This window comes from Crocodylus porosus, unplaced genomic scaffold (genome assembly GCF_001723895.1).
Source record: "Crocodylus porosus isolate Cpor-Errol unplaced genomic scaffold, CroPor_comp1, whole genome shotgun sequence".
In the NCBI taxonomy this organism is placed as follows: domain Eukaryota; kingdom Metazoa; phylum Chordata; order Crocodylia; family Crocodylidae; genus Crocodylus; species Crocodylus porosus.
The window spans coordinates 39,827,031-39,841,213 of NW_017728906.1; the positions used below are offsets into that span (position 1 = coordinate 39,827,031).

General features: G+C 42.8%; 1 long non-coding RNA gene across 1 annotated transcript in view; it reads right to left on the minus strand.

Moving 5' to 3' along the window:
• The window catches only part of LOC109305901, a 19,691-nt gene extending 5,984 nt beyond the window's left edge, over window positions 1-13,707 (minus strand). Inside the window, exons 1-2 of the long non-coding RNA XR_002099759.1 lie at window positions 13,696-13,707; window positions 10,417-10,421 (exon numbers count right to left, since the gene is read on the minus strand). This is a non-coding gene — a long non-coding RNA (uncharacterized LOC109305901). The remainder of the gene's footprint in view (window positions 1-10,416; window positions 10,422-13,695) is intronic.
• Window positions 13,708-14,183: the final 476 nt, after the last annotated feature.

A 14,183-nucleotide genomic window follows, 5' to 3' on the forward strand; every position in this document is an offset into this window, starting at 1 on the left:
GGGATACCAGATCAAAAGCTTTTTTGAAGTCAAGATATATGACATCAATCTCTTCTCCCTTGTCCAGATGATGGGTCACCTGGTCATAGAAGGAAATGAGATTGGTCAAACAAGACCTACCCGCAACAAACAAATGTCTGTGGCCTCAGTTATGCCCAACAAGGCCTATGTAGGATTTCATTTTTCTTTACAGACATATAAAAAAAGCACTTTCCACATACAAGGCAATACATTTTCAGCCAACTTGAAACCTGGCCTCCCTGTCTTTTGTTGGAACAAACTGAACCAAAGGAATGGATGGTTTTATAAAATACTCCAAAGGCTCTTTCTTGTTACATCATTCAGCTAATAAAGGGCAGCTTAAAACTCCAACCACTTTGTTTCACTGGACATCTATTTGCGGTGGACAGGTTCAACTGGCACAGTTCCTAAGGGTGAAGTCATAGCGCTAAAGCTCCCACTAGTTCAAAGCCCATCCGCTTGGCAAAAGCCAACACCTTAGGGCCCTCTCCTATGTATAAATATTATTTAAGGTTTCTATCCTTACATTCAAAGCCCTGCATACCTACCTGGGGGATAACCTCTGTATCACCACATGACTTGCCATGAGCTACATCCTGTTAAAATGACAACAGTTGACCAACAGGGAGATCTTCCAACAGGAAGATGGGAGAGAATTTGTAGGAGCGAAACCAGTTCACTCTCCCTTTCAGCATCCCCTCGCTTGCACTGTATAACACAGGACACCAGACAAGATGGTCTACAAGTTAGTAAATGGCAGTTCTTATCTTCTTATGAGAAATGAGTGCGGACTGTGGACCTCACTTTTACATGAGACTTTTAGCCTGCCTTCTATGCTTTCAGAATTAAAGGTACAATTCATTTCTTTTACTTTGTTTTCCTTCAGTTTCTTTGCATTCCCTATCAAGCAGCCCGCCCATGCATATATACAATCTTTATCTTGAAAACTTACAAACTAATGATGTAATTCCCCCTACAGGCTGGAAACAGGCAAAGGAGAAGCTATCACTGTTATTTCTATTCTTAAATACTTGGAAGGTATTGTTTCTACTTATGAGGCCACATAGACAGAGTGTACAATAAACACCACCCCTGGTCCTTGGCCCAAGCAGCTGTTGGTAGGCACTGACTGGCAGTGTTGCAGAGAGTGCACTCAACACCTCCTGCCTCACCCCTGCCAAAAAAACCCCAAACATGGTGAGAATATAGGTGTAGGCGGAAAACCATGGGTGTGATGGCAGAAAAGTTATGTGGATACAAAGTAAGCTCTGCTTTTTGTTCAGCTGATTGTGCCTAAACAGACACAAAATCCTACTTGTAGTCTTAGCATATATGGGCCTACCAGCTCCAGTACACAGGAGATCCTCAGGCTGGCAGGGAGCCTAGTATTTTTGATGGATGCTTTGAAGTAATCTGAGGTTTGTGAATTTCTGGACTTGTGGCTAAAGAGGCATGCTTGTTATTTTGCTGTATTTGGAAACTTTTATAATGAAACCTTGAAGGAAAAATCATTTCTGCCTGAGAATAACTTGTGTTTGGCATCTGAGGAGGAGCACAAGAGTTAGTTCAAAGTTTAAATATTGTAGCATGACAATATTTTGTACAATACAGGCTATTTTAAAAACATTTAAGTCCATCAGCTCTATGTTCATCCATGATATATCACTGCCTTGTTCTGGCTAGTTCTTCTCTCTGCCCTCTTCTCTCACATAAGAAACTTCCAATTTTTGGAAACTCATGACTATGGAATCGTCTTTCCTAACTCCATTTTAAGCCATGGTTGGAAACCAGTGAGAGATGCTGATTCCTGGGCACTTCTGAGAACATACCTACTCCTTCAGGTTTGTAGTTTTCAGACTTGGCTCTTATTTTTAAAAGTGCTTGAAAGTTCCCGTACAAGGCAATGAAAAGCAAGCTAATTTTGGGTGCCTAAATATGGCCTGGCTTTGGGCACCCATTTTTTAAAATTTTGGCCCACAAGTCTCCACTATATAAGGATGTATATCCTCTGTCTTTTATTTACTGTGCTGTTAAGCCCCTTTCAACAGCATGGTTTTGCTTTGCTGTGCGTGCATCAGTTATATAAAATCTTTGTGCCACGAATCATTTTGAGCACTCTTCATGACTGGAGGCATTTATTTTTCCTCCTTGCTTTTGATCTCCCCAAGACTGTTATTCCTGCAGTAGCAAAGTTATTTGCCCTTTAAGTCTAGCATGTGGTAATCCACAAAATCCATGATTCATAATGAAATTGGCTTCACTCCTAAGGAGTTTAATGGTTGTCTCAACCCAGTGCAACTGGCAATTTTGGCACAGAGGAGTTGCAACCCCTCCTTGAAGTAATAAAGCCTGAAGTGTTGGACAAACTGGGCAGCTGATGAGAAGCAGTTTAAAAATGGTGCATAGTGCAGTGCTATATAAATGAGTGTGTGCTTTCATTTGAGCCTGCATGGCTGAGCTGAGCAGTGACTGGTGTTTTAGTATTTGCACTGGATGAAAAACTAATGTCAGAGCTGGACTTGTGGCATAATGCTTAGCTCTGAATCTGTTCTTCCCCAAAGTCTGGGGTGCTAGAAGGGAGATGAATAGCTTAACACAGTCTGGAGATGGTAGGGTGTTATGAAGTTCAAATCCAGGTCTGAACACAGAACTTCCATAGCTAAAGTATCAGATTGTACATCTTGAGCTAAAGGGGAAAGGCCATGGTTTTTCAAGGAACAGCAGAAGGAAGCAGTTAGGTTCTACACAGGCACAAGGGGCAATCTCTCTTGAACAGCTGAGGGCTCAGAACCAATTTTTTAAAGACATTTCAATTATTTTACCACTAAAGTCCTTTTGGAACTCAGTCAGTCAGTCCCTAAGAAACAACCATAGCAGATGCACCTCCTCTGCAGGTTAAATGCAGACTGTGGCATGTAGCTCATGCTGAGCAGTGGGTTACAACATATCTAAATCATCATTATAAAGTAAGATAGACTGAATCCTAACATGAATCCTTCACAGTGTCTGCAGGACTGCTACTTTAAACAGAGTTGTTCATGCTAAACTACATATTTTGCTACATCAAATATTAATTTAAAAAGAATGTTATGAAGATGGCTGGAAAATCCTTGAATAAGTTATTTTCTGTTTGAGAAATGCAGTTCTGCTTTCAACGAAGTGTTTGGACATCAACAATGGCAATGGGGCGCAGAGCCCCAGCCCACAGTGGCAGCCTGCCTCTGCCCAAAACACAAATCCAGCGGTCATGTGCCCCCTATGCCTCCCCTAGGGTATGCACAGAGGCAGAGCACACCTGCATCCCTGGATGAGCCACCTGCAGCTTCAATCATCCCACAACCTGCCCTGGGGCCCCATTCACCCCAGCCCCAATCCCTGCCTCTGTCCCCACTCCCTCCATCCCCATGGGGGCCTCAATCTGCCCCCACAACACCTCTTCCCTCCCCCATGCCCCTTCCCCTTCACTGACTTGACTGCTGAGCAGTGCTCCACATTCACCGGGCTGCATTCCTGGCTGCCTGCAGACTGCAGCTGCATGTCTGCATCTGTGCTTACCCCTCCCTACCCTGTTGCAGCCTCCTGCAGCCCATGCCCGGGCTGCCCTGTGGTCCTCTGTGCTGCCACTGCTGCCCCATGGAGCAGCCTGGAGGTGGCAGTGACAGCAGTGGAGCAGAGTCTGGGCACAGGCTCCAAAACCACGTGTGTGATTAACTCATTAAAAAATTAACATGAACAAATGATTAATGCATTAATCTTGCACACTAACTGTGATTAATTAACAGCCCCAAATATATAATATATTGATCAATTCAGAAAAGCAACTACCCTAGGCAGCAGTTGGCAGTTTTCAGACTGTGGGCTGGACTGACCCAGCTCAGGTCAGAGGCAGAGAGGCAGTCTGGCTCTAGACCTGACCATCACTGCTTCTCCCCACCATGCCATGGGGGAAGGCACCTTCTACCACCCAAAGCAGCACAGGACCTGCCACCCAATGCCACTGAAACCCACATCCAAGGGCCAGAACCAATGGCCCTGCACACTGGATCTGGCCCATGAGGTTTAGATTGCAAACCCCTGATCTAAGACATCTACTGTTGTGGAAAAATTTTAAATCTTCTGGTTTTGTCCTGGTTCAGAAAGAAGCCAAATCTGAAAATCCTCTGCACAGCAAGATTTCTATCTTGTGCACATCTCTAACATTACAGTTAGAAAATGATACACTAGAAAGTGAGCATGCGTCAAGCAAGGCAGTATGAAACAATGTTTATATTATGTGATTGCATACAATTTTTTCCATATTCAGTACAAAGAATGAGCAACACTCAGTGAATAAACAACTATGCAATATTTGTTTTATGTGTTTCTGTACGTTACTTACAGCACATCCTGGCATCCTCAGAAATTTTCTGTGACGCTGATTGTAGCATCTTAGTTCTTTACAAACATTAAGTGCCCCATCCATTCTGGGTTCATCTATACAAGACGCTTAACTGTGCAGAACCAGAGTTTACTGTGCAGTAAGCATGTGCATCTACATGTGCACATGCTTACTACACAGTAAATCTTGCTAATCGTGAGTAAACTTGCTACCTGCAAATGCAAGTAGGAAATTTACTTTCAATTAGTAATGGCGCAGTAGCACTCATGTAGATGCCTGGCCAGGAGCAAATCTGCTCCTGCTCAGCAATCCACCAGGGGGCAGGAGATTGCTCCCTGCCCCACCATGGGACTCTGGGTAGGGAGCAGGGAGCTCCAAGCCCCCTGCTCTGAAATTGCAATCAGGAAGTGGGGTCTAGGAGATCCTTATCTCCGAATCACAATTGGAGAGCAGGGCTCTGGGAGATCCCTACCTCCCAGCACCAGCTCTGTGGTCGTGGGACCAGTACAACCATGGAGCTGGTACTGGAAGACCCTTATCTCCCAGAACCAGCTCCATGGCCATGGGACCAGTGCTGGGAGACCCTTATCTTCCAGATCCATGAGCACAGAGATTGGTGGGGAACAGGCTGGAGAGCTTGTTCCCCACTCAGTTCTGTGAGAATAGAGCTGAGCAGAGAACAAGCTCCCCAGCTTGCTCCCCACCCAGCTGCATGCTCATGGAGCTGAGTGGGGAAGAAGCTCTCCAGTTTGTTTCACAGTCTGTTCTCCACCCAGCATTATGCTTGTGGAGTTGAGTGGGGAACATGCTCCCCAGCCTCAACCCCACATGCAGGGCAGGGGCTGGGAATTGTCCTGGTCAGTGGCAGGTCCCAGCCCTTTGCCCCACCAGAAGGTTGGGGCAGGGGGCTGGAACCTGCACCTCCTGTGCAGCTCTTTCCAAGTCCCCTGCCAAGTGTACCTTTGTTAGTGCACCGTCATTTAGTACTTCCTTTTGGAAGTCATTCCTTTTGGAAGTACAAAGGGAGCCAAGGCCAGGAGCTCCCTGCTGCCAGGGCAGGGGACGTTGTCCCCAGCCCAGCAGCAGGCAGCCACCAGGCACAGGGTGTAATGTCCCAGTCCTGGCCAGGAGACAGCTGCATCCTTGCCTGGTGCTTCCTGCCAGACCCTGGGATAGCACCCAGGGGGATCCTAGAGCTTCCCCAATGATGACTGGGGCCCACTGCAGGGGCCCAGGAAGCAGGAACAGTTTGCTGCCATTAGCAGCAAATCTGCTCCTGCTTCACTGCATGTGTAGATGCCTGTCTAGGAGCATTTACTAGTGAGTAGTCTACTCATGAGTAAACTGATCCCAAATCAAATGCATGCGTAGATGCACCCTCTGTGAACTAAATTAAGAAGAATCTAATAGAAAAAAAATAACGTGATCATGACTATTTGACAATACACAAATGAAACTATGCACAGGTCCCCTCATTTCTGGTAGTTCCTAACTACTGGGAAATACTCTTTTATGCAGTTTTAAAAGAATGTATTTTATATGTGCATGCACACACACAAAACCATATTTATGCACAGATCTCAGCTGCTATATCTTCATTTCAACATATAGAACTCAGGTTGTTGCTTCCAGACATAATCCCTTCATTAACAGACTGTGCTTGGACATATCTCCTCCACCTTAACAGCATCTTCTGAAATTCACTTGTTTCTCAGTTTACACCCTATTAAACTGCTCACTTGAAATCATGTTAGCAGTAGTTTGTTGGTTTACTCAAAATACACTACACAACCTGTCCTTAACACAGAACAATGAGCCTGCCTGTTGCCCTCTTTGGCACTTTTAGAAAAGATTCTTGACTGCTCTTTAAAAATGATTTTCAACAGTTTCATTGAAAAATACACTTTTCTTTGTAAGAGGCCAAAAGAACGAAATGGCCGCTATTAAATACATAGCTTGTGATGTACATTGACAGGACCTGAGACGATAATTCAATTTCTTTGATCCTGAAGAATCTGAGGCAGTTTCCTTCTGTCAAAGTGAATGATATCACCTTCATCATAAACATATGGTTCAAAGAGTTGTGCTTTTCTAAACCCCTATTTATTCTTCTACCACTCTTAAAATTGCTCCTTTTCAGTTTAAATTTCCCAGTATTAATCTTAGCCCAAAAGGGAATTTTCTTTGGAAAGTTTCAGCCAAAATCAATTAAGCCATTGCTAGTTATCTGAGTATAAGAATGTACCTGGAAGAAAAAGAAGAGCCTTTTTCTGCTTTTAGCTATATCAGAAATCATTTCAAGTTAGGTGAAACTAGACAAGACTTGTTAGAGGGACTGAAAAGGAGGAAGAGGATGAATGGAAAAATGTCCTAAAATATCCATCTATAAAAGGTCTAATAATTTGCCCTTTTGTTTAAATTTTTTAGACTTTGCTAAAGTCTCTGGGATCAGTGCATAGGCTCAAATTGATGTGAGACCAGGTCTTACAGTATTTCTTCTCCCAAATCCTGTAAGCCTACAAACAAGGATAAAATGACCCACCTCTCTGAGACATTAAAATGCCCATGAAAGTTGTAAGGAAATAGAGAAATTTGGCCAAACATCACTATTTCAGTCATTATTCAACTTTCTGCAAAACAGCCCTGGTCTGAGCTGTGCTGACAAGCCATACTGATTTTTGCAGTAATAGGTGTAAACAGCTAGCACTGTTTCTATTGCCGGTTCCTAGTTCACAACCATGGAACTGACAAAAAGAGGAGAATCTAGTTATCCTGAATCAAGGCTTGGGGGTGGGGAGTAACCCCTTTATCAACCACTCAGAGATTCCCTCCTTTATTCTGAGAACCGCACAGGATAACAAGAGTGGATCCAAAAGAGGTGCAGTGATGTGGCCACACCCCCTCCTTTTCTGCAATTGAGGACTTTTTCAAGTCCCCAAAGGCAAGAATTCCCCCACACACACTTTCCCTCCACACTGGGCATATCTACATGTAGCCCTATGGCACCTTTTTTTACTGCACCGTCATTTAGTATTTCCTTTTGGAAGTCCTTCCTTTTGGAAGTCCTAAATGATGGCACAGTAACAGCCTGTATTGCACTGTGCTGGTGGCACACGGTTATTTATAGCCCCAACATCACTGTAGCAGTGCGCTATAATAAGGGAGCACATTGCTTCCTATCTCTTCCCAGGTCTGTGTGGAGGTTCAGGTTTCAACCATGACTAAGAACGGGTCAGTTCCTAAATAAACTTTCCTTTGATTCCACCCAAACAGAATTCAATCCAGTTTGCTTAAAGGGTGGCAAACCTGGCTTGAGATTTGAGTAACATAAGCCAGAAAGTTAGATGCCAGATAATTTTTTTCACTAAAAAATACATTTGGCCCAGATTTCTTCCTCCAGGGCATATACCCATGAAAGGAATCCAAAGGAAGAAATCCCTGTGAGAAACTCCTTGTTCAGTGCAGCTTGTCATTTATGTGGGAGTGAGTGTCATTGGCAGGGCATTAATGGGAAACTGCAAAAGAGAAGGACAGACTGGGGGACACAGGTTATTAAGTTGGTTTGCAGTGAGGGAGACAGGTATTGTTGATGAAAGGAGTGTTGTGTTTTGCTGCTCCTTCCTTTTTCATTTTGGTCCTTCTCCCTTAAACTTGGGAGGTGAGGAAGAAGTATGCAGAAACAAATTAACTTGATTCTTTTCCTGTCTGACTGGAGTACATGTATTCCCGATTACATGCCACTTAGTTAATATGAGGCCTTCGACAAGGGCACACCACACAAAAGGCCATACTACAATATTACATTTTGTCTACATTGTTATCCTACCAAGCCCACAAGACTTCTACCATCACCCACCTTCTACCATCACCCACCTTCTCCTACTCGTTGGCCTGCTTCCTAGGTCAGGCTGTGCACTGACTGCCTCCATTCCTCTCTACAGAATCATAGCAAAAAAAAAGGGGATGGAAGGAGCCTCAGGAGGTCATCTCGCCCAGTGGTGGGCAACATTTTTGATAGACATGCCACAAGGTAAATCCTGCACCCTCCCCTTGTGCTACTTGATACCCTTCCCCTGCCTAATCTGTTGTTCTGTTTTGTTTCCAGCCCTGTGCATTTTGGGTCAGTCTGTTGCTCTGCTTTCTTCTCCCTGGTGCTGTGTTCTCTACTCTTTCCATGATCTGCCATGTGCCACACACAAAGACTGTCCATGCCACTTGTGGCACCTATGCCATGGGTTGGTTACCCGATCTAGTCCAACCCTCTGTCCCGAGACAGGGCAAACTATATTTAAACCATTTCTGGCAGATATTTTTTCTAATCTACTCTCAGATCTTTACCCTGTGGAAAATCTACCTTAAGTTCTCAGGAAGGGGATATACTTGAGGACATGGCTAGCTCCCTATCACAAACAAAACAGTCACGTGCATACAGCTCCCTCTGTGTACAAAGCTCCCTGCAATAATAAAAGCCTTCATTTTAGAAGATTACATATTTCAGTCAAAAACATTTTCTGTGGGTCATAATTTAGCCATCTGTATAAACTCTCCATCCCAAAGCAAATTACTTTGGTACAGAAAAGCTTAAAAGTCATGTTAGTCATGTATTAGGCAGATCTGAGAAGATGATTTAAGACCAAAAAAGGCCAAGCAAGTAGCTTTGGTAGAATTGTATGTCAGCCTCCTGCATCACTAGATTCTGCAGCGACTACCACAGCTTTTGGAAATCTTCCAAAATAAGCTCCTAGCTAACAGTGTAAAAGGTCTAAGTTGGGCATTCATGGTAGTACACTGAATATGTTGTGGCATACAATGTGGTTTTGATTTATGAAGAAGAACAGCATTGTTAAATGCAGCTCTTTTCAAAACATACAAAAATAATAAACAATGTTTATCAAAGAGTTTTGGAGGAAAGAAAAATCATTTCAAATTTCTAAGGGGAGCAGTGGAGATTAAATTTAAAAATAAATCATGTATAAAGGAATCTACTGTCCCAAAAGGAAGATTATTATCCTGAGATGCTTTTATGCATTATTGCGTCTTAAGTATCACTAGGTTTTATGGTTTTTTTAATCACACATTTCATGGCATTTGCTATTTTTCATAGAGCTTCATATCCTAGAATGATTTGTCTATAGGAGATTGTAAAGTTTCACTGAACAAAGTGAAATTTGCTGTTTCTGGATGCAGAGAACAACTTGAAAATGTGACCTAAAGGCACTGACAGAAGTGACAATTTTCACCTGTTCTGGCCCCTAAAAGTGCTCTAAGCCATGACCAAACAGAAGTGAACAGCTGCAGAGTACTTTAAAAGGGCCCTATCCTGTGAAAAGTTGAAACCTCATTGCATGAGGGTTCAGATGAAGATGCTTGAAAATGGCATGCCCTCAGTAACATCTGTCTGTGCACAGGACTGGGCTGATTGCAGCTCAGCCCTGCTCTGGCATTATCTTTAGAATGGGAGGGGAGAAAGGGAATGGAGGGAGTTTGGTCTGGGTTTTTTTTTGGCCAGTGCTGGAGGGTAGGGTGGCTAGATTGGAGCTCCTCTCCCAACTTTACTGGGGGGTCTGATCCACCCACCTTACTTTCCAGTGCTGGCTGGGAACCCCCAGAAAGAGCTTCATCCACTCCCTTTCCCCACTCCCATTCTGAAAACAGTGCCAGGGATGGAAGGGGCAGGGGTATGGCTATGGGGAGAGTGGCTGCAGGTTCACAGCCACTTTAAACAACAGCAGGATTCCCCAATCCCTGGAACCCAACACCAAACTTCTGTCACATCTGGGGAAATGTTGTAACTTCAGTTCCTATGACGTGCCATGAATTACAATGGGAAGTTGCTCTTCTGTCTGCACCTTTGTGTCCTAAAGTCATAGAAATCAGAAAGCAATTCAACAGAATTGGAAATCTCAGGATTTAAAAAATAATCTCATAGATGTCATGGGTTTGACTCCTGATTGTAGAACACTAGCACTTGGCAATGTTACTTTCTACTTCAGGTAATCTACAAGATGCAAATCTACCCTGCCTTCTGCTTGACTTCAGATTAATATGGCTAATTAGTTTTCAATATTAGCCTTCCCAGTGTAAGGACATTGAGAACATAAACCTCTGGTTATTGTTATTAAGATGCTATTTGCAACAACTTCTAGAAACCTTAAACAGGAATTAGGGTAACTTTGTACAAGCAAGCAACACAGAGTGACTGCTTGCCCAGGTCACTCTCTCCCTGGCATTTAGACATGAACGCCACATGCCCCCAGAGGCTGAGGGGCACGGCGAGCTCCTCCCACAGGTGGTGGTGGCACTGTTGGCAGTGGGACCCTGGCAGCAGCGAGTGCCAAGCTCCCACAGGCAGCCACAGTGCTGTCAGCAGCAGGGCAGGGGTTGTCGAGCTCCAGCTGGCGGTCGGCAACCACCCACAGATGCTGCCAGCAGTGGCCGCGGTGGCCGGCTGTGATTGGGGACCGCCCACAGACACCGCCAATAGTGTCGGTGGTGGTGAGTGGTGACCACCCACAGGTCCCACTGGCAGTGTCGGTGGTGCCTTTTGCAGCGGTGCGCTGCCAAGCTCAGGGGGTGCACATGCACTGCATGCACCCCCTATGCGTCATCAATGCATTTAGACAATATGCAACAGAAGTGATACAAAGCACAAGGAAGTCAAAGGAATTCACTGAAAAATAGACTCTGAGGACAAGGTAACATCAGAGGCTGACATGATTACACAAAGCAGGAGTCACAGATGTGCCTAGCTAAACCACTGAGATATTGCTTTGTTCTAGAACTATGATGGAAATGTTGATTGAAAATTGAAGAACGACAGTTTTGTTTCAGAATGAAGGAATCTCTTTATTTTAATTAGGCATAAAAGTTCTGTTGGATTTAATCTATTTATTTTACAAGAGCTCCAGTTACAGATGACCAACCTCTATCCTAAACCCATCGAGCACCAATCTTTTTCCTGATTTGGGCATTCATTTGGCTTTTTATAGAATCATCATTTCTATTTTTAATACTAGCAATACTCATTAGATTACTGATGCCTGAATACCTGGCTGTGTTGTATGCTGTGCAAGGTCTATAGAATATATTCCTCTTCCCCCAGGCCAGAACACAGTGCACTAATCTTCATCATTAAAGATACTCACCTACCTTTCTCACCTTGAGATAGCTACATGCCAAAACCCCTAAGCCCTTCCTGGTTTCTATACATTTAAGTAGTTAAAATGCAGTTGCTTTCCTCTTACTCTACATAATAAACATATGCCTTTAAAGGGTGGGGTGTATGTTTTCTGTTCAGTCATTACAGTGAGTGCTTCAACACTCACATCTCTGACACTCATGAGTAAGGCTGTTACTGTAATACATAAAACTTAAGTGTACAACACCCCTCAAAGATATGCATTTTTCCTCTCTATCCATAAGGCTTTGCATATGCCTGAGAGCAGAGATCTGGTGTGCCTCATCAGTCATCACCAAAGGCACTGGTCACCTATAGTGCATGTGCTCAACTAATTAACACCTTGCTCCACAACCACCTCCACAACACATCTCTCTCCTGCAGTCTGACACCTTCCTACTCTTTCCATTCTCATCTGCTACTGTCATCACCTCACTCATATTGTCTATGAAGTAAAATGACTCCTGATTACGATTTGATTCTCAACTCCTATGTTCTTCATCAGCTACTATAACCAGGTATTTCATTTCCAATAGACCTGGTAGGGAAATTGTCTATGCTACTTTAAAGTACTTACTTATTCAGCTATTTTACTATTTGCTAAAAAAAAACAAAACAGCTTTTGTTTAGGATTTTTTTTTCCACAAGAATTTTCATTTTGTTAGAAAGTGATTATCAATAAAATGTCGTGGTGTCAATTTTTCAACCACCTACTTTTTCTACCTATGTTCCTCAGTCAAGAAAAATCACATCACATACTAATCACCTATCACAACTTCACCTCCTTTTTCCTGACTCTCATTTCAATTAAAGGAATTTTCTCTGCTTTTGCAAAGATTATCCCACTGACCAGCTTCAGTCTGGTTTTCTACTTTTTCATCCTTTCTTAATGAATTCATGCAGATGTGTCAAATGTGCTGTCCCCCAGGCCAGATCTGGACACGGCAGTGGTGTCAGCAGCCAGCTGAGCAGAAGTGGTGGAGGTAACACAGTCAAAACTTGATCCTGGCATGGACACACATCACCAGCAATGCTCTGTATGCTGGATTTTGTTAAAACACCAAATTCTTGGCCCTCAGATTAACCCTGAGTGCCACATGGCACAGCTGTGTAGGCCTTATTTGGCCTGTAGGCTGTGACACTGACATCTTTGAACTAAAGTATTAATATCTTTCTCCATACTTTCAGGCTGTAAGTTTCAGGAAGGGTTTGATATTGCAAACCAAAAATGTTTTTTACTAGATCAGATTAGGAATTTGTCCTTGAAACATGGAAGCTAATTATTCGACAACAAGAAAGTCTCGGTTTCAACAGTTTCCCTTTTTGAAAATATTCAGGAAGAAAGGTTCAACATTGTCAAAACTGCACTGTAAAGAAAAAAAATCTATTTGGAGGAGTTCACAGCAACATTTCATATGAAAATTTAAATAGTGATAAAAAAGTAGAAAAAACATAAAAATATTAAAAGGTCAAAACAGAAAGAAAGCATTTCAACATGATCTAAACAAAAAACTCATTCCCATTTTTTTCAGTTTTTTGCTTTGTGAAACATTGATATTTACGTTTCAACTTCATTCAGGATAGGGAACATTTTTTGAATAAAAAAAAATTCTTCTGGGATGGAAAGCTGTTTGCAGTCTTACTCCCCCTTCTACTCCATTATTAACATTTGCAAGTTCTGAGGCTCAAGTATATTTTTTATATTTCAAGGCTAGGTTTTCTTTTAGGTTCTTGCATAGCATTTGCTTCATCACAGATCTGTGTGATAAGTGTTTGAAAGGTGTCTTTGAGGCCCTAAATAACTTCCATCTGTTTTGATCACTGATAAACCATGTCTTATGCTCAGTCATAGTTTTTATGGAAACAAACCACAGAGTTCAGGGCCAGTATGACCACTCCCATGTGAATGTACTTACTGCTGTCTGATCTCACGTATATTGTTTGTGACACAACAATATCCCTTAGAGCCAACATAAACCCGCTTATTTGACAGCATTTGACTCTTTCACACTGCTGAGTGGTCAACAACTTGCTTCTTCTGATTAATCTAAATTTCCCTATACTCTTAGTTTATTTAATCTAGAAATGGATTTTAATGGTTCTGATTATCCTTGAACACCTCAGAGAAGTCAGCCTCTCCAGTACGTTCCTTGCAGTGTGATTCCTATTGTTCCACTTGCCCCTTCATTGTTTCAGACAGGTACATGCATTGTCCACTCATTTCCCTCCACTGGGATATTTTCTCCATGTCCCTCTATTCTGGGCTTTTGCAGTCTCAGATGTTTCACTGCTAGCTTTACATTTTGACACGACTTCTCTGTGGATAACCTCCAATTCTGTCTCATTTGATTTGGTACATTTCAGACCATATTAGATATCATCTATCTAAGACTGTCAGCTTCTGATATTACCATTGTTTTCTGCTGCTAAAATACAGCAAAGATAAAAGTACTTTTTTCTGAGTGAAAATTCCTTTCTGGGCTATCTTCGACTTCACTGTTACCATCTTTAAAAATGATGTGCGTCTATAAAATTGGAAATTGAATTTTTTCTGTAGCAGCTAGAGCTAAAGCTTCCCCCACCCCCAAATCCCCAAATAACCAAGTG